This window comes from Zea mays, unplaced genomic scaffold (assembly GCF_902167145.1).
Source record: "Zea mays cultivar B73 unplaced genomic scaffold, Zm-B73-REFERENCE-NAM-5.0 scaffold_33, whole genome shotgun sequence".
In the NCBI taxonomy this organism is placed as follows: Eukaryota; Viridiplantae; Streptophyta; class Magnoliopsida; order Poales; family Poaceae; genus Zea; species Zea mays.
Window position 1 is genome coordinate 136299 of NW_023366959.1, and position 21202 is coordinate 157500.

The following is a 21202-nucleotide window of genomic DNA, read 5'->3' on the forward strand; positions in this document are numbered from 1 at the left end:
ATTCTTTTCTTGGTCATTGAGATTCGTGGGTAGTTTAGACTATTATTTAGAGATAGATCGTACCTCTTTTTTTATCCCCTCGAACAAATCGAAATGATTGAAGTTTTTCTATTTGGAATCGTCTTAGGCCTAATTCCTATTACTTTAGCGGGATTATTCGTGACTGCGTATTTGCAATACAGGCGTGGGGATCAGTTGGATCTTTGATTGAGTAATATTTCTTTTTTGATTGACCTCCTCTCTGGTCTGGAGGAGGTCAAATTGGAGTTGCAATTCTACTTTGTTTTTTTTTAAGTTATTTTAGTTTCGACATAAGATATATGGAATCACGCTCTGTAGGATTTGAACCTACGACATCGGGTTTTGGAGACCCGCGTTCTACCAAACTGAACTAAGAGCGCTTTCAAAACAAAAAAAAAAAGAAAATCCTTTTCTATTCCTAACGTGTCTCACGTCCGTATAGTATCCACAAATTCAAGTTATACCCACTTTAATCGATCTCCCCACTACTGCCCATAACGAAGAGAGAATTAATAGGTAGGGATGACAGGATTTGAACCTGTGACATTTTGTACCCAAAACAAACGCGCTACCAAGCTGCGCTACATCCCTTTTCCAAATTGTTGTACAATGCCATTGTACACAATTCCTTTCTTGTTTTCCACATCGTAATTTTCTTCTATTTCTTTATCCATATAGAACTTTCTTGTCATTTCTTGTTTTTGGTCTCATATAATCAAGGAAGGGGTATAAACTAAAATCCAGTCAAATTTCACCTATAAAAGAAAGACTACTATTCCTTAGTAATGTATAGGAAGAAGGGGTCATCTTTTTTAGGGATAGGAAAATCTCGTCTATACGGTTCATTCTATATATATATAATATTTATTTTGTTTTTTTAGTTAGGAATTTCGCCTAAACAAAAGAAATACAAAGGATCTTGGGCAAGAGTATCTGATCATATATGTATTCCAATACGGAAGGAGGATTTTCAATGCGGGATATAAAAACATATCTCTCTGTAGCACCCGTGCTAAGTACTCTATGGTTTGGGGCTTTAGCAGGTTTATTGATAGAAATCAATCGTTTATTCCCAGATGCTTTGTCATTCCCTTTTTTTTAATTCTAGTTATTCCTATGCGAGAGATAGAATTCTTCGTGACATGACGAAAATTTCCCCTTTTTGAATTCTTTTTTAGTATATGAAGCAAAAAGAAAGAAAAGATGGATAAGGATTGTATTCTTTAATTATTTCTCTATGTTTTATTACTTAATTTACGAATTTCAAAAATTTTGTATTCTATTGGATTGGATTTGTTCGATAATTCGAAGAATTACAACAAAATCTTTAGAAATCACATTTTTAGTTAGGAACTTCTATGGATTTTATTCTTCTTCTTTTCTTTGGATCCAAAATAGAAGAATAAAAGAATAGGTATAAGAATTAAGTTAAGTCGATCCAAAAAGGAAAGGAGGTTCATGGCCAAGGGCAAAGATGTTAGAATCCGAGTTATTTTGGAATGTATTAGTTGTGTTCGAAAGGGTACCAATAAGGAATCGACGGGGATTTCTAGATATAGTACTCAAAAGAATCGCCACAATACGCCCGGACAATTAGAATTAAGAAAATTTTGTCGTTATTGTCGCAAGCATACCACTCATAATGAAATAAAGAAATAGGAGCATCGTGTGTTCGATTTTTCCAAAGAACAGAAAGAGTAAGAACTTCTTATTAAATATATAGAACATAGATAGAATACTAAATACAAATCAACTCATCTGATTTTAGGTAGATATTATTTCATATGTATAGAGGGTTTTTATTTTTATATATTTGGATTTTTTATATTTTTATATAGTATATTTTGATTTAATCAATTTATATAGTATATTTTGATTTAATCAAATAATATATGGACCAAAGAAAGACTACTTCTTCTGGTTCTGGATCAAAAATTAATAAAAGAAAGAAATCCATTTTTTTTTTTCAAATTTTAAAATAAGGAATAAATCATGTATATATCTAAACAACCTTTTCGTAAATCTAAGCAACCCTTTCGTAAATCCAAACAAACTTTTCATAAATCTAAGCAACCTTTTCGTAAATTCAAACAACCTTTTCGTAAATCTAAGCAACCTTTTCGTAAATCCAAACAACCTTTTCGTAGGCGTTCTCGAATAGGCCCGGGGGATCGAATTGATTATAGAAACATGAGTTTAATTAATCGATTTATTAGTGAACAAGGAAAAATATTATCTAGACGAATAAATAGATTAACCTTGAAACAACAACGATTAATTACTCTTGCTATAAAACAGGCTCGTATTTTATCTTTCTTACCATTTCGTAACTATGAGAATGAGAAGCAATTTCAAGCCCAGGCAATTTCAATAATTACTGGTCCTAGACACAGAAAAAATAGACATATTCCTCAATTAACACAAAAGTTCAATTCCAATCGAAACTTAAGAAACTCCAACCAGAATTTAAGAAACAACAATCGAAACTTAAGTTCCGATTGTTGATGTTTTATTCGAAAGACTCAGACTCATATATAAAGTAAAGTAATCCAATTTGGATTCTTGTGTTTGTTATAAGAAAGAAAAATGGGAAAAAATAAATAGTTTTTTTATTTATTGCAACATGCTCGTCGATTCCTACCACTTAATCTTAATTTATTGTATCTTCCCGGAGTTCCCTCTCCGGGAATTCGGTTTTAATTATTCCTGTATATTACTTTTTTATCCTTTAATTGATGATCCTTATTTTATTGGAAATCGTGTAAAGATTATTTGGATTTGATACAGCTACTTGTGCAAGCATTTTACGATTAAGAATCAATTCCTTCTTGGACAGATTGTGTATTAATTTACTATAACTATTGAATACGTTATATACCCGTGTTGCTGCGTTTATCCGAGTGATCCACAAACGACGAAAATCCCTCTTTTGCCTGCCTCTATCTCGATGAGAAGAAACAAAAGCTCTTCTTACTTGTTGAGTAATCACTCGATTAAGTCTTAAATGAGCCCCCCTAAAGTTTGAGGCAAATGAACGCATTTTTGTTCGTCGTCTCCGAGCTATATATCCTCGCGGAACTCTGGTCATTGAATCAAATTAACCTTAATGAATAACTAATGATTTCTCTTCTTTTAACCCTCTTTTTTCCCATTAATAACTAAACGGATTATTCCGATATATAAAATATTAATTCCAATGGCTTTTGCTACTATAACCTTCCCAACCACGATTTTTTATTCTATTTAGTTATTTCGCATAGAAATAACAAATTCTAACGATACTAAAAAAACAGTGGGTTCCATCGTTTTTATGGTTCCCTTTTAAACGGCGAGGCCCTCTCTATACACCGGAGCCCTTTCTTTCATCAAAAGGTATTGTGAACTTGTATAGTTCACATTCTTTGGCTCTACCTATCCATTATAGAGTAAATAACTCTTTTCACAATAAGAGTTATTCATACAGTGACGGTATTTAATTATGAAAGTTGGCTAAGTAGCTGACCCTTTAGTCCGTTCTTTTAAGATAAAGGAGCATAAGCCTTTTTCTTTTTATTACTATTTCCTCCGCTTAATGGATAACCATTTGTTACCAATGGGGGAATTGCTTCTTCCAATCTAGATGATTGGATTTGCACCAAAGGAAACCATAAATTCCATATACCATAGAAATCTAGGATAGAGCTTCTCTATCCTATTCATTGGTACCGATCATGGATACTTCAAAAATTTTATTATTTGTTTGAACTCATGATCTGAACGAGTCGCACATACACCCTAGCACATGTTCCTCGACGCTGAGGACATCCCTTAAGCGCGGCCGATTTTCTAGCATTTCGTATTGGCTGTCTTGCATTTCTAATAAGTTGTTTAACCGTTGGCATGTCGTATGTATATATAAAATGGATTGGTTTAGATCGATCTTAACCTGATGATTCATCATCATGAAGTATTTCTATTTTCTATAGCATAAAACCCGAATTTAGGTTTGAGATAAATTTACAAGAAATCCACCCACTACCAATCCTTAAACATTTCTGGAAACCACACTGGATCAGTATCGCAGTGCTCGTCAATCATTTCATCCCCTACAATATCGACAAGTCCATAAGCTTTGGCTTCGTCTGCTGACATAAAAACATCCCTTTCCATGTCTTCGGATACAACCCAAAAAGGCTTGCCTGTTCTTAGTGCATAAACCCTTGTGATCATTTCGCGAACTTTGTGTAACTCTTCCACTTCTAGTAAAAATTCTGGTGTCCTTGCCCGATAATAAGCACTAGCAGGTTGGTGAAGCATAATCCTAGCGTGAGGGAATGCTATACGCTTGGTGGGTTCTCCTCCAAGCAGAATGAAGGAGGCCATGGACGCGGCTATTCCGAGGCATATTGTATATATATCAGGTGTCACCGTTTGCATCGTATCAAAAATCGCCATTCCTGAGATTAGCCACCCGCCAGGGGAGTTTATAAACAAAAAAATATCGCTATTTCCATCTTCTATACTGAGATATACCATCAGACCTGTAATATGATTTGTGATCTCGCAACGAATCTCTTGACCTAAAAAAAGTGTCCTTTCTCGATACATAACATTGTATAAGTCAACCCAAGTCGCTTCTTCATCTCCGGGAATCCGGTAAGGTACTTTTGGAACACCAATGGGCATATTAGATTAATATTATTAAATTTAAGTAAAAAAACTACACTTTAATATGGAAACGTAAGAATGGAAGAGAAAGAAAGAATCCGCAGTTTATTATCTTCATTTTTTTTTTCTTATTCTATAAGAATACTATAGATTCTATTAATACATAGATTGAAATATTCTACATATAAGGAAGGTAAAACAGATTGAATAAAGAAAAAAGAATCCGTGATTTGAATGATAAACAAAGAGGGATGAAGGATCTATTCTTCGTTTTTCCAAATAGCCCAAGCTACCCATTGCATATTGGCACTTATCGAGTATAGAATAGATCTGCTTCTCTTTCTTCTTACAAACAGAATTGGCTTGTTATTTTTAATGGAATGAAATAAATATTCACGCTTTCTGACATAGAATCCCCTAGAAGGGTTAGGTACATAGAATAAGTATGGATAGTCTTTTCCAATGCGATAAAATAAAGCGACATCGTGTCTATTTTTCTTTGCTAAAGGGGTATTTCCATGGGTTTGCCTTGGTATCGTGTTCATACTGTCGTATTGAATGATCCGGGTCGATTGCTTTCGGTGCATATAATGCACACAGCTCTAGTTTCTGGTTGGGCTGGTTCGATGGCTTTATACGAATTAGCGGTTTTTGATCCCTCTGATCCTGTTCTGGATCCAATGTGGAGACAAGGTATGTTCGTCATCCCCTTCATGACTCGTTTAGGAATAACGAATTCGTGGGGTGGTTGGAGTATTTCAGGAGGAACTGTAACGAATCCGGGTATTTGGAGTTATGAAGGTGTGGCAGGTGCGCATATTGTGTTTTCTGGCTTGTGTTTCTTGGCAGCTATCTGGCATTGGGTATATTGGGACCTAGAAATATTCTGTGATGAGCGGACGGGAAAACCTTCTTTGGATTTGCCCAAGATCTTTGGAATTCATTTATTTCTTGCAGGGGTGGCTTGTTTTGGCTTTGGTGCATTTCATGTAACGGGTTTATATGGCCCTGGGATATGGGTGTCCGATCCTTACGGACTCACTGGAAAAGTACAAGCTGTAAATCCTGCGTGGGGTGCAGAAGGTTTTGATCCTTTCGTTCCGGGAGGAATAGCTTCGCATCATATTGCTGCGGGTACTTTGGGCATATTAGCGGGCCTATTCCATCTAAGTGTCCGTCCGCCTCAACGTCTATACAAAGGGTTACGTATGGGCAATATTGAAACTGTACTTTCCAGTAGTATCGCTGCTGTTTTTTTTGCTGCTTTCGTAGTTGCCGGAACTATGTGGTATGGATCAGCAACTACCCCAATCGAATTATTTGGGCCTACTCGTTATCAGTGGGATCAGGGATACTTTCAGCAAGAAATATATCGAAGAGTTAGCGATGGGTTAGCCGAAAATCTTAGTTTATCAGAAGCTTGGTCTAAAATTCCCGAAAAATTAGCCTTTTATGATTATATTGGTAATAATCCGGCAAAGGGGGGATTATTCAGAGCAGGCTCAATGGACAATGGGGATGGCATAGCTGTTGGATGGTTAGGACATCCCGTCTTTAGAGATAAAGAAGGACGCGAGCTTTTTGTACGTCGTATGCCTACTTTTTTTGAAACATTTCCGGTCGTTTTGGTAGATGAAGAGGGAATTGTGAGAGCGGACGTTCCTTTTAGAAGAGCAGAATCCAAATATAGTGTTGAACAAGTAGGCGTAACGGTGGAGTTCTATGGTGGCGAACTTAATGGAGTAAGTTATTCTGATCCTGCTACTGTAAAAAAATATGCGCGGCGTGCTCAATTAGGGGAAATTTTTGAATTAGATCGAGCTACTTTGAAATCAGATGGTGTTTTTCGCAGCAGTCCAAGGGGTTGGTTCACTTTTGGTCATGCTACCTTTGCTTTGCTCTTCTTTTTCGGACACATTTGGCATGGCGCTCGAACCTTGTTCCGAGATGTTTTTGCTGGTATTGATCCAGACTTGGATGCTCAAGTGGAATTTGGAACATTCCAAAAAGTTGGAGATCCAACTACAAGGAGACAGGCAGCCTGATACCACATTGCTATGGTATCTTTCACCTCCATTTTTTGTTTGATTTGACATGAGGAACATCTCCTGTCCTTTCTTTGACTCTTTTTCTTTTTTTATATGGGAAATGATCCCAAATGATAAGTGAATAGGTGTGGAAGTTATAATTGTAAATAAACCAGGATCGAATCTATGGAAGCATTGGTTTATACGTTCCTTTTAGTTTCGACTTTAGGGATAATTTTTTTCGCTATCTTCTTCCGAGAACCACCTAAGGTTCCGACTAAGAAATGAAATAATTTAATTGAAGTAAGAAGTCCCCCGGAGGGGAGACTTCTTACTTCAATTAGTCCCCATGTTCTTCGAATGGATCTCTTAATTGTTGAGAGGGTTGCCCAAACGCGGTATATAAGGCATACCCAGTAAAGCTTACAAGTAAACCAGATATGGAGATGGCGACTAAAGTTGCTGTTTCCATTTTTATAGAATTTCAAGATTACAATGGATCTATGAAAAGATCGTGTATTTACAACTACAACGGAATAGTATACAAAGTCAACACCAATGATTAAATAGAATTTATGGCTACACAAACCGTTGAAGATAGTTCTAGACCTAAGCCAAAACGGACTGGCGCAGGTAGTTTATTGAAACCCTTGAATTCGGAATATGGGAAAGTTGCTCCGGGTTGGGGGACTACTCCTTTTATGGGGGTCGCAATGGCTTTATTCGCGATATTCCTATCTATAATTTTAGAAATTTATAATTCTTCTGTTTTACTGGACGGAATTTTAACGAATTAGGTTTCTACTAACTAAAACTATGACTTCATAGTTTTTCCATCCAAAAAAAGCCTTTCTACTTTAAGCTCCACATTTCTAGACATTCTGGTAGTTCGACCGTGGATTTTTTTGTTTTGGTATCTCTGGAATATGAGTGTGTGACTTGTTAGAATTGATCCTATTGATAATACATAGAAGGGGCCTGTTATCTCTATCAAGATGATTCTAATTCGTCAGATATTATTTATTCTAGTATCTGGAACACGAAATACATAGAGTGGATCAAAAAAAAAAGGAACTATGATTCATACTCACTATTTAGACCTCGCAACCAGACTTAAAAAAAAAATGAAGTAGTTCTTAATAAAAAAAGAAATTTTCTTCCTTCCAATTTTGTTTGCCCAAAAGAGAACTCTTTTCTCTTTCAATAAATGATCATCAAGCGGTTCTTATTCGAAGAACCCTTGCCTTTTGTTTATCTTGAGACTGAATCATCGTGGCTCTAGTATGAATCTAAGGTTTTAATTGAACTGATTCATAGGATCGCAACAAGATAATTTCTATCAGAAAACCACTAGAAATTTTGATTTTATTTTTTGACTAGTCAAAAAATAAAATCAATAAAAAATAGGGAAGAGAAAAGTCAAGAGGCCTCTAATGATCAACATAAGGGAAAGAAAGACAGATGAGCCAACTTGAGATTTTTTGGCATTATTATCACAAAGAAGAAATTCTGGATTTTTCTTATTTCATATCTTCAAGGCAAATCGATCCAATACCGTGGCTGATGGAGTTTTGAACCCTTTTTTTCTAATATCCGTTGAAAATTTGTGTATTTCTGCTTGAGCCGTACGAGATGAAATTTTCATATACGGTTCTCGGAGGGGGAGTCGGGCTAGTTACCTATCTCAATAAAGTATATGATTGGTTTGAAGAACGTCTTGAGATTCAGGCAATTGCAGATGATATAACTAGTAAATATGTTCCTCCTCATGTCAACATATTTTATTGTTTAGGGGGAATTACACTTACTTGTTTTCTAGTACAAGTCGCTACCGGTTTTGCTATGACTTTTTACTACCGACCGACCGTTACAGAGGCTTTTTCCTCCGTTCAATATATAATGACGGAGGCCAACTTTGGTTGGTTAATCCGATCGGTTCATCGATGGTCAGCAAGTATGATGGTTCTAATGATGATCCTGCACGTATTTCGTGTGTATCTCACAGGTGGATTTAAAAAACCCCGTGAATTAACTTGGGTCACAGGCGTGGTTTTGGCTGTATTGACTGCATCATTTGGTGTAACTGGTTATTCTTTGCCTTGGGATCAAATTGGTTATTGGGCAGTCAAAATTGTTACAGGTGTACCCGAAGCTATTCCGGTAATAGGGTCCCCTTTAGTGGAATTATTACGTGGAAGTGCTAGTGTGGGCCAATCCACTTTGACTCGTTTTTATAGTTTACATACCTTTGTACTACCTCTGCTTACTGCCGTATTTATGTTAATGCACTTTCCAATGATACGTAAGCAAGGTATTTCGGGTCCGTTATAGGGAAGGCATAGCATAGAGAATTCTAATTCTCATATATCATATCGGGTAGGTTGTGGTATTTCATTGCTACAAACATGGGTTATTGTAAAATAAGACATGTCATTTGGATACTTCTCTTCAACTTCGAAGTATTTTTATACAAATAGTTGAAGTGAATTTTACGAAAGAAAATAAGGCGGATTATGGGAGTGTGTGACTTGAATTATTAATTTGGCCATGCAGATAGAGAATTGGATCTGCCACATTAGAATTCACGACCAAAGGTGTCTCCGCATCCAATCAACACGTAAGTCCCCTATCTAGGAAGGATAGGCTGGTTCACTCGAGGAGAATATTTTCTATGATCATACCCCACCAACCATGTCATCCATGAACAGGCTCCGTAAGATCCTATAGAGTATAAATGGAATAAGTCATGTGATATGATCCAATTCAATTTTTATTACACTTACTTTTTATTATAGTATGGAAATGCATTCATTTTCTTTGCATCGATTTTGATCCGCAATACTATCGGAGTAAAAGAAGGGATCTAAGGAAGAACGCAGGCTAAACTTTTTGATTTTTTATTAGTAACAAGTAAATACTTTGTTTGGACATAAGAAACTTGCGATATCGAGGGGATAAACAACAACTAATCAAGAGACAATCCACAAAGCAATTGATCATGATCAAATTTGTAAGCCCACTTGGATATTGAGCATTTAAGCATAAGAATAGGATTCTTTTCAATGAGTAGTTATAGGCGCAACTTCGGAAAAGATAATTTGATAAAGTTTTTCTTACCTTGAGTCATTGAGTCATTATATACCCCTATTCTATTGTGGATCCTCCACGGTCTTATTTCTTTCATTCTTGCTCGAGCCGGATGATGAAAAATTCTCATGTCCGGTTCCTTTGGGGGATGGATCCTAAAGAATTCACCTATCCCAATAACAAAGAAACCTGACTTAAATGATCCTGTATTAAGAGCAAAATTAGCTAAAGGGATGGGACATAATTATTATGGGGAACCCGCGTGGCCCAACGATCTTTTATACATTTTTCCAGTAGTAATTCTAGGTACTATTGCGTGTAATGTAGGTTTAGCGGTTCTAGAGCCGTCAATGATTGGTGAACCGGCGGATCCGTTTGCAACTCCTTTGGAAATATTACCCGAGTGGTACTTCTTTCCCGTATTTCAAATACTCCGTACAGTACCCAATAAGTTATTGGGCGTTCTCTTAATGGTTTCTGTGCCAACGGGCTTATTGACAGTACCCTTTCTAGAGAATGTCAATAAATTCCAAAATCCATTTCGTCGCCCAGTAGCTACGACCGTTTTTTTAATCGGTACTGCAGTAGCTCTTTGGTTAGGTATTGGAGCAACATTACCCATTGATAAATCCTTAACTTTAGGTCTTTTTTAGTTTAGGGATTTTTCGAGTTGATTCATTCCACCGCGAAGTCCCCTGCATGGGTATCTAGGAAATAGTTACTTCCAAGTGAATCTTCCCTAGATACCTAAAATCTATTTTATTATGATCCATTTCGCGAAAATATAGATTATGCCAAAGATGCCAAATTGCTTTCTTTTTTCTTTTTATTCTAACTCAAAAAAGAAGAAGAGGAAAAAATTGCAATGATTTAAAGCGAGAACTTGTTCTTAGGTAAATCAATTGGGAGATGCTTCTCTAGAGTGTCCCATATCAGTTTTCCATCTTCCATACGAAAACTATTAATTTGCATAAGATCTTCTTCAGTCTTACTCAAAAGGTCCAATAGTGTATGTATATTGGCCCTTTTGAGACAATTATACGTTCTAGAAGGCAATTCTAATTGATCAATAAAAATACAATTCAATGGAATTCCTTTTTTGTTTTTCTTTAGATTAGTGAATCTTTTTTGAAAGGTTAAAAGGGGTGGAGTTAACCTGTTTTTATTTTCTTCGAAACTAGTGCCCTCTTCCTCTGTGTGTAGAAAAGGAAGAAATAAATCAATCAAATTACGAGAAGCTTCATAAAGCGCTTCTTTAGGAGTTAAACTTCCATTCGTCCATATTTCTAAAAAAAGTATCTCGTGTTTTTCATTTCCATTCCCACAAGAAAAAATACTATAATTCACATTTCGAACAGGCATGAATACAGCATCTATAGGATAACTTCCATCTTGAGAGTTCTTTCTGAGTTCCGTATGATATGCGCGATCTCTCTTGATCTGTAACTCAATACAGAAATCAACGGGTTCTCTCAAGTTAGCTATAGGTTGTGTCGTATCAACGATTTCTACGGAAGGCGGTAAGATTATATCTTGAGCGGTTATGTATCTAGGACCTTTGACGCAAATTGATGCGTCTCTAACTCCATAGAGATTACTTCTCAATACAATTTCTTTCAAATTTAGTAAAATTTCTTGTATGGATTCTTCAATACCTACTATTGTGGAATATTCATGTGGCACGTTCCCAAATTTGGCGCGTGTGATACATGTTCCTTCTATTTCTCCAAGTAAAGCTCTTCGCAAGGCAATACCGACAGTATCCGCTTGACCTTTTCTAAGCGGAGACAGAATGAAACGACCATAATAAAGACGTTTACTATCTACTCTTGATTCAACACACTTCCACTCTAGTGTTTGAGTGGATCCTGTTATCTCTTCTCGAACCATAACAGACTAGTATTATTTGATCATTGAATCGTTTATTTCTCTTGAAAGCGGTTTCATTTTTTTTTACAGACGTCTTTTTTTAGGAGGTCGACATCCATTATGCGGCATAGGTGTTACATCGCGTATACAACTTAACCGTACACCACTTTTAGCAATGGCTCGTAATGCGGCATCTCTTCCGCTACCAGCACCTTTTACCATAACTTCTGCTCGTTGCAAACCCACTGTACGAATAGCATCTACTGCTGTTCTTTGACCAGCATAGGGTGATGCTTTTCTTGAGCTTTTGAATCCACAAGTACCTGCGGAGGACCAGAAAACGACCCGACCTTGTGGGTCTGTAACGGTTATAATGGTATTGTTGAAACTAGCTTGAACATGAATAATCCCTTTTGTTATTCTACGTGCACTCTTCCGTAAACTAAAACGGGCATTCCTACGCAAACCAATACGCACTTTCTTACGTGAACCTATTTTTGGTATAGCTTTTGTCATATTTTATTATCTCATAAATATGAGTTAGAAATAACAAAAAGAAAAAAGATACAAAGATATCCGTTTCAGGTTAAAATATATCCTTTACTTTCATTTTTTTTATTTGCAATTTGGGCATTTCCGTGGGTACTTTTTACTTTAATTAGAAAGAAAAGCTATTAGAAAGAAAAGCTTCTTTTTCGAAAGATTACCCCTGTCTTTGTTTATGCTTCGGATTGGAACAAATGACTCTAATTCGCCCACGCCTGCGAATCAGTCGACATTTTGTACAAATTTTACGAACGGAAGCTCTTATTTTCATATATGGGTATTCCTTTCTTAAACTATGAATCTATTCTTTTGGAAAAAATAAGTCTCTTCACTTAAATTTTGAAACTTGGAAGTTATTACCCCAGAAAAACCTAATCCTTTGAATCTTTGGTATCCTTCAAATCTTCAGTATCCTTCGAGTCTTCGGTACGCTTCGAATCCTTATGGGGAAGTCTATAAATTATACGACCTTTGCTGGAATCATAACGACTTATTTCAATTTTGACCCTATCCCCCATCAGTATTCGTATAGAACTAGACCGGATCTTTCCTGAAATATAGCCCAGGATGATCGTGTCATTCTCTAGGCGAACGCGGAACATTCCGTTGGGTAGGGCTTCCGTAACTAAACCTTCGAAAGTGACTTTTGCTTCTCTCGGGTTTTTTTTTTCTCTACTATTTTTTTTTTCTGTCATATATTTTTCTCCTATTTTTCTATTTTTATTTTCAAAATAGGAAGTTCGAGATAGAATTTGGGTACTATAGGTGGGGCCATTACCATATATAACATAAAACTTCTCCCCCAATTCTGTTTAGTCGAGCTTCTCGATCTGTCATTATACCTCGAGAAGTAGAAAGAATAGCAATTCCCATTCCGCCCAAAACCTTAGGAATTCCTTGATAGTTGGCATAAATTCGTAAGCCAGGTCGGCTGATACGCTTTAAAAAGGTTCTAGTTCTATATATTCCCTTTCTAGTCTTTCTCCTTTGATGTCGCAAAGTTGAAACCAAGAAATATCTGTTACTTTCCTGATGTTTCCGAACACTTTCAATAAAACCCTCTCGTAGAAGTATTTTAACAATGTTTTCGGTAATATTTGTGGATACTACTCGAACAGTTCCTTTTTTATTCATGTCTGCGTTTCTTATAGAGGTTAGTAAATCAGCAATAGTGTCCTTGCCCATAAGACTCTAATTCTAGGTTCCTCCTAATTTTTCTATAATCAACATGTTTTCCCTTTTCTTTAAATTTAGGATTTTTAAGCATATACGTGAGACAAAATCTACTAATTTTTTCTTTGATCTATATCTCGTCTACTAGTATTTATAATACTTCAGGAGCTAATGAAACTATTTTAGTCAAATTCAATTCTCTTAATTCTTCGGCAACCGCGCCAAAAACTCGAGTTCCTTTTGGATTTCCTTTTTGATCAATGATAACTGCTGCATTGTCATCATAGCGTATTATTATACCGTCGTCGCCTTTGAATTCTTTACGTGTACGTACAATTACAGCTCGAATTACTTCGGATCTTTCTAGAGGCATTTGGGGCACTGCGTCTTTGATTACAGCAATAATAACATCACCAATACGAGCATATCGCTGATTACCAGCGGCTCCTATGACTCGAATACACATCAATTTTCGAGCTCCACTGTTATCTGCTACATTTAAAAGGGTCTGAGGTTGAATCATATTATTTGGATTTCCATTTGTTATTTCAATGCAAAAGGATGAAAGAAATATTGTCTTTCCAGAAAGAAAAACCAGGGGTTTTTTATCTTCAATATTCCTTTTTGGGGTTCTATATCTCTAATCGAAGAAATTGACTTCGTATGGGCATTTTACTGGCAGCTATAGAGATAGCTGCTCTAGCTACAGTTTCGGATACTCCGCTCATTTCATAAAGTATTCGACCTGGTTTAACAACGGCTACCCAATATTCGGGGGATCCCTTTCCCGAGCCCATACGTGTTTCTGTGGGTCTTATTGTAACCGGTTTGTCGGGAAATATACGCACCCATATTTTTCCACCACGACGTGCATATCGTGTCATTGCTCTTCGTCCTGCTTCTATCTGTCTCGCGGTGATCCAAGCGGGTTCAAGTACTTGAAGAGCATATCTACCAAAACAAATATGATTGCCTCGGCAGGATTTTCCCTTCATTCTTCCTCTATGTTGTTTACGAAATCTAGTTCTTTTGGGGTTATAGTCGATGGTTCTTTCTTAGTTCCATCTCTACTACAAAACTGGACATGAGAGTTTCTTCTCATCCAGCTCCTCGCGAATGAAATGAGAAAGCGTGCGAATGTCATTTCTCTAATTCCATAATATTCAAAAATATTATAGATAGATACACATCAATATATAATAGAAAAAGTTAGGTTTTTTTGATTTTGACTTTCTTAAACTTAAAAAAGAAAAATAAATATATAGTCAAGAAAGAAGATCTAGAATATATCCAAATTCAATATTTATATAAAATGTAATCCTTCCTTTTTTGGAATCTCCTTTTTTTTTATTCTTATTGAATCGTGGTAAAGTATTCTAATCCAATAAGGATTTCGCGGGCGAATATTTACTCTTTCCTGTCTTATTTGTTAATTTAGAACCTTATCAAATAAAGCAATTTTTTTGGTTTGTTCCGCCATCCCACCCAATGAAGTGTTAGGATTCTTTTCAATAAAATCCTATGTAGTCATAGGTTTTGTCGTTCCCACAGCTTCTCCTTTAATGGTTAGGTTTGAATCCTGCAATGGAGCTTCCAATTTTTTTTTCCGAGTCAATTTTCTCAGTTTTATTAACCCGGCTGCTCTTTATTTATTGCTTTATATTTTTATTTGTTGTTTCAAAAGTCAAGTTACGATTTCGAATTCTCTCTTTTTTTGAGAATTTTATTATATTGATGCTTTATCACATTGCCTTTTTTTTATGATGTAATTCATAGACCATACATATGGGAATCCTATATCTTTCTTATTCTTCTTCCTTCTATCTATCATCCCTCCTTTTATCCACATCCCTTTAGTTTTGCTTCACAGCCTAGAATCAGGTTTCTTTTGTAGAGAAAAAAATGCAGTTGCTACAACTATATGATAGATCTACTCATTTTTGATAGATGTATTTATTCACATAGTGACTGTTTCTTAGTTAGGATCTCGACAATACGAAGCAATAGGTTGGTTATTAGTTAATTTTCTATCATTACTAAGTTTTTTTCCATTTTTGACCCTAAAGAAAAAACTAACGAGTCACACACTAAGCATAGCAATTATATTAAAAGATTTCTTAATTTTCATTAAATCTTATAGAAAGAGGGATACTTTCTTCTTTTTTTTAGGGATTTTTGGAAAAACAAGGTTCTTGTCTTTTTTATTCTATCACTGGGCGGAATGGGAAGACATGGTTAGTTATTCTTCTTCTACGAATATCCAAATTTTGACACCTAATACTCCATAGATAGTTCGAATTGGATAGCAGCAATAATCAATTTTAGCGCGAATTGTTTGGAGGGGTAGTCTACCCTTTTTGATGCATTCGGCACGTGCAATTTCTTTTCCTGCTAGACGACCCGCAATTTGGATTTTTATTCCCTTTATATCCGCTTTTTTAGTTAATTCAATAGCTTTTTTCATTGCTTTTCGGAATGAAACTCTATTTTTTAATTGGAAAGCTATATATTCCGCAAGAATATTAGGTTGTCTATAAGGTTCTTTAACCTTTTCGATAGCAATATTAAGTCTCTGGTTTACAGAATTAACTTCCTTTTGGAGATCTTTCTCTAATTCTTCGATTGCTCCCTTTTTCTTTAATAAGTTGGGGAATCCAATATGGATTATGACGTGGATTGTATCGATTTCTTTTTGAATTTCTATATGTGTAATTACTTCAGAACTTGAGTCTGATTCCATTTTTCTATTCGAGCCTTTTTTCCTATTCTTTTGTATATAGTTCTTGATACAATTCCGTATTTTTTTATCTTCCTGTAGACCTTCAGAATAATTTTTTGGTTGTGCGAACCAAAAGGAATGGTGATTTTGGGTTGTACCAAGTCTGAAACCGAGTGGATTTATTTTTTGTCCCATATTTTTCTATTATATTTCTTTTTTTTTTACTGGGAATCGAAATCTTAGATTGATCTAAAGATTATTTTGATTTCTTTACTATATTTAGTACAATTGTTATATTACACATCGTTTTTTTTTATAGAATAACTACGTCCTCGAGCTCGAGGTCTGAATTTTTTCATAATAGTACTCCTACTGACTTCGGCTTTAGTGATGAATAAATTCGTTTTGTCGAAATCCCTATAATGAGTAGCATTTGCTGCTGCCGAATAAACCAACTTTAAGATGGGATACGATGCTCGATAAGGCATGAGATTCAGTATCATAACGGTTTCCTCGTAGTAACGCCAGCGAATCTCATCTAGAACTCTTTGTGCTTTGAAAACAGACATATGTATGCGTTTTTGTGCTTTGAAAACCCGTTCGAATTTAAGTAGACGATCGGTTGGAACTTTTCTTGCGAGTTTTCTCAGCCCCTTCTTCTTCTTTATCCTAGGGGTATACTTTACCAATTTGAAACTTGTCATAAATAAGGTTATTACCCGCCTACCTTTACTTTATTTGATTATTTGAATCCTATAAATTTTGTTTATTCTGAATCTTTCTATTCTGAATTCAATTAACGACGAGATTTAGTATCCTTTCTTGTACTTTCATAACTCGTGAAATGCCGAGTAGGCACGAATTCCCCCAATTTGCGACCTACCATAGGATTTGTTATGTAAATAGGTATATGTTCTTTTCCATTATGAATCGCGATTGTATGGCCAACCATTGCGGGTAGAATGCTAGATGCCCGGGACCACGTTACTATTATTTCTTTCTCCTCCTTCATATTGACCTTTTCGATTTTTGCCAATAAATGACGAGCTACAAAAGGATTCGTTTTTTTTCGTGTCACAGCTGATTACTCCTTTTTTTCATTTTAAAGAGTGGCATCCTATGTCCACTATCTCGATCGAGGTATGGAGGTCAGAATAAATAGAATAATAATGAATGGAAAAAAGAGAAAATCCTTTAGCTGGATAAGGGGCGGATGTAGCCAAGTGGATCAAGGCAGTGGATTGTGAATCCACCATGCGCGGGTTCAATTCCCGTCGTTCGCCCATCGCATTATTGCAAATTCCAAAAATGCAATTTTCCATATTCCTAGTTACGTATTTACTTACGGCGACGAAGAATAAAACTATCACTATATTTTTTCCTTTTCCTAGTTCTTCTTCCAAGCGCAGGATAACCCCAAGGGGTTGTGGGTTTTTTTCTACCAATGGGGGCTTTCCCTTCACCACCCCCATGGGGGTGGTCCACAGGGTTCATAACTACCCCTCTTACTACGGGGCGTTTACCTAGCCAACACTTAGATCCGGCTCTACCCAAACTTTTTTGGTTCACCCCAACATTACCCACTTGTCCGACTGTTGCTAAGCAGTTTTGGGATACCAAACGGACCTCCCCAGATGGTAATCTTAAAGTGGCCAATTTACCCTCTTTTGCAATCAGTTTCGCTACAGCACCTGCTGCTCTAGCTAATTGCCCACCCCTTCCACGTGTGATTTCTATGTTATGTATGGCCGTGCCTAAGGGCATATCGGTTGAAGTAGATTCTTCTTTTTTCTCAAAAAACCCCTTCCCAAACTGTACAAGCTTCTTCCAAAGCATACGGCTTTCTAGATGTATATGACGATCTCTAGACAGATGGATCTTATATGAATCGTATGATGAAGTACCACATGAGTGGATATATAGAAAAGGAATCCAAATCCGCCGAATCGCTCATGTTATGATCTTCTACATCCTAGGTCTCCGCGTTCCGTCATCTGGCTTATGTTCTTCATGTAGCATTCAGATCGAATGACTCTATGAAATTACGTCGATACTTCCACATATTATGGGTAACGTAGGAGACATCCCTATTTTCACCCGGGGGTCTTAATTACCACTGCTTAACTTTCAATTCGCCTCTGACCATCAAATTAAATGTGAATAACCCGTCCTCCTCTCTTTGAAACAAGGGGCGCTTCCGGTTCTGTGCGTGCTTCAAACAATTTTGTCTTCTCCATATTACCATATCTCTAGAGTCAATAATTTTCTATGAGGAACTACTGAACTCAATCACTTGCTGCCGTTACTCAACAGTTTTCTGTTGAGGTCTATCCCGTAGAGGTAGTCAAATTGGATCAGTGATCGATTTCTAGGTTTCGTCGTAAACCTAATTGGTTACTTCCAATTACGTAAATCAATAGTTCAAACCGCACTCAAAGGTAGGGCATTTCCCATTGATATAGGAACTTTTGTACCAGAAACAATAGTATCTCCAATTATAGCCCCTCTGGGATGTAAAATATATCTCTTCTCACCATCCCCATAGTGTATGAGACAAATGTATGCATTTCGATTAGGGTCGTATTCTATGGTTATGATTCTACCAGATATGTCTTTTTGATTCCGTCGAAAATCGATTTTACGGTATAGGCGCTTATGACCTCCCCCTCTATGCCTTGCGGTAATGATTCCTCTGGCATTACGACCTTTACCACAACGGTGCCGTCCATGGATCAATTTATTTCGTGGATTGGATTTCACTTGCCTGTCTACGGTTCCCTTGCGTGTGCTCGGGATAGGTGTTTTGTATAAATGTTTCGCCGTATTATTAAGTATTCTCCTTTAGTTCGTTTCTCTATCTAGAAGTGGAATAGAATAACCCGGTTGAAGGGTAATGATCATACGTCTGTAATGCATTGTATGTCCCAGAATAGGTCCCATTCTTCTACCCTTTCCGGGTAGTCGATGGCTATTCACAGCTACTACCTTAACACCAAAGAAGAGTTCGACCCAATGCTTTATTTCTGTCTTAGTGAATCCCGATTCGACATTAAAAGTATATTGATTCTTTCCCAATAAACGAAGACTCTTTTCTGTAAATACTGCGTATTTGATTCCATCCATAAATCGACTTTCCCCCCTATGCTCTGAGTTCCAGTATCGATAAGAATTCGAGTTCTTATTGTTCTTATGTTATGGTATGAATATACCATACCAATTCGTTATGTATGGATGATGGATGAGATTCCATGGATAGAGAGCCAATTCCAATAGACCGTTCCCGTTCGCGTGCATCCAGCAGGAATTGAACCCGCAAATTTACCAATTATGAGTTGGGCGCTTTAACCATTCAGCCATGGATGCTTAACAGGGATCATCGTACATCGTAAATAACCAATTTTCATATAGAAAGACATATCATAGAAAAATGAAATCGAAAATATTCGGAGATGGCAAATATTCGGAGATGACTATGAAAACACCTCTCCGGATCCTCGAATTGAAAGAGAGACTGAGAGGGATCAAGAATCCTAATTCTCGCTATTTGGAATGGATCCAATTCTATTGAGTCTGACCCATAGTGATCATTTCTCTTTAGCAAAGAATGACCTTGGTTATCAAAGGATTGAACAACCGAGATCCATTTACTTATGATACCTAGTTGACATTGCTAACAAGGATCTAATGAATTATGAGTTTAATAGATTCTCTTTAGCAGAAAGACGTATATTCCTTGCTCATTATCAGACAATCACTTATTCCCAAACCTCGTGTGGGGCTAATCGTTTTCATTTACCATCTCATGGAAAACCCTTTTCGTTCCGCTTAGCCCTATCGGGTATTTTAGTGATAGGTTCTATAGGAACTGGACAATCCTATTTGGTCAAATACCTAACGAAAAATTCCTATTTTCCTTTCATTAAGGTACGAGGGCTTCTTATTCCACAAGAACGAAAGCACCTTTTCATTCTTTCATATACTAGGGGTTTTTACTTGGAAAAGACAATGTTCCATACTAAAGGATTCGGGTCCATAACCACGAGTTCCAGTGCACTAGATCTTGTAGCACTTAGCAACGAGGCCCTATCCATTAGTATTCCACATAAGAAATCCATTATAGAAACTAATACAATTAGATTAGCTCTTCATAGACAAACTTGGGGTTTGCGAGCCAAGATAAGACCGGCTCGGGATCATGGGACCCTTTTCTATCAGATAGGAGGGGATCTTGTACAAAATAGACTTCTAAGTAATAACCCCATAGATCCTATATCTATCTATATAAAGAGGCAATCGTGTCAGGAAGCGGCTTTTTCTTTGGCCAAACGGTACTTCGAACTTGGAACGAGCATGAAGAGATTAACGAGACTTCTTTCTCTTTTGAGTTTTTCTGGCGGACCGGTCGCGCAAGATCTTTGGTCTTCCCCCGGAACCGATGAAAAAGTGGGTCGCTTCTTATGGACTCGCTCAGAATGATTCTTCTCTATCTATAGTTCATGGCCTATTAGAAGTAGAAGGTGCTCTGGTGCAATCCTTACCGACAGAAAAAGATTGCAGTCGGGTTGATAATAATCGAGTGCCATTACTTCGTCGGTCCGAACCAAGGAATCCGTTAGAAATGTTTTGAAATGGATATTGTTCTCTCTTTGATTAGGGATGCTATATGAAAAGAAGTGGAGTTTGAAAAAGGGAACGGAATGGTCAAACCGGAACTGCTAGAGGAACGAATTTTCAATAGCATAACTTGGGCTCCTAGAATATGGGGCCCTTGGGACAATCTATTTGATTGCAGGGACAGGTACGCTGAATATGACTGGGGATTTTCCTATGGGTATTGGAGCGGGTCCAAGCAGATTAAAGAGGATGAGTTGTCAGAGACTGCTATTTATTCGAATTATTTCTGGTATATTTATCATAAAAAGGGGGAGGTGCAAGAGACTGATTCGGACTTCTTGCAGAGTGGAACAATGCAGTACCAGACACGAGATATATCTTTCAAAGAAGAAGGCTTTTTTCGAATAAGCCAATTGATTTGGGACCTTCGGATCCATTCTTTTTCCTATTCAAAGATCAGGCCTTTGTCTCTGTGTTTTCACGTCGAGAATTCTTTGCA

The 21202-nt window shown here is 36.8% G+C and overlaps 2 protein-coding genes and 2 non-coding genes across 4 annotated transcripts in view; 1 reads left to right on the plus strand and 3 right to left on the minus strand.

Moving 5' to 3' along the window:
* LOC118474769 (ribulose bisphosphate carboxylase large chain) overlaps positions 1–421 on the plus strand; it is a 13756-nt gene extending 13335 nt beyond the window's left edge. The window contains exon 2 of the mRNA XM_035963766.1: positions 1–421. This exon is cut by the window's left edge and continues 2772 nt beyond it. The gene's annotated coding sequence lies outside the window, so the exon portion shown is untranslated.
* The window catches only part of LOC118474754 (NAD(P)H-quinone oxidoreductase subunit 2 A, chloroplastic-like), a 29776-nt gene that overhangs the window by 5129 nt on the left and 3445 nt on the right, over positions 1–21202 (minus strand). The window contains exon 2 of the mRNA XM_035963759.1: positions 1–21202. This exon is cut by the window's left edge and continues 5129 nt beyond it; it is cut by the window's right edge and continues 3324 nt beyond it. The gene's annotated coding sequence lies outside the window, so the exon portion shown is untranslated.
* On the minus strand, positions 328–401 carry TRNAW-CCA (transfer RNA tryptophan (anticodon CCA)). The gene has a single exon. It is a non-coding gene; the product is annotated as a tRNA-Trp (tRNA).
* TRNAP-UGG (transfer RNA proline (anticodon UGG)) lies at positions 539–612 on the minus strand. The gene has a single exon. It is a non-coding gene; the product is annotated as a tRNA-Pro (tRNA).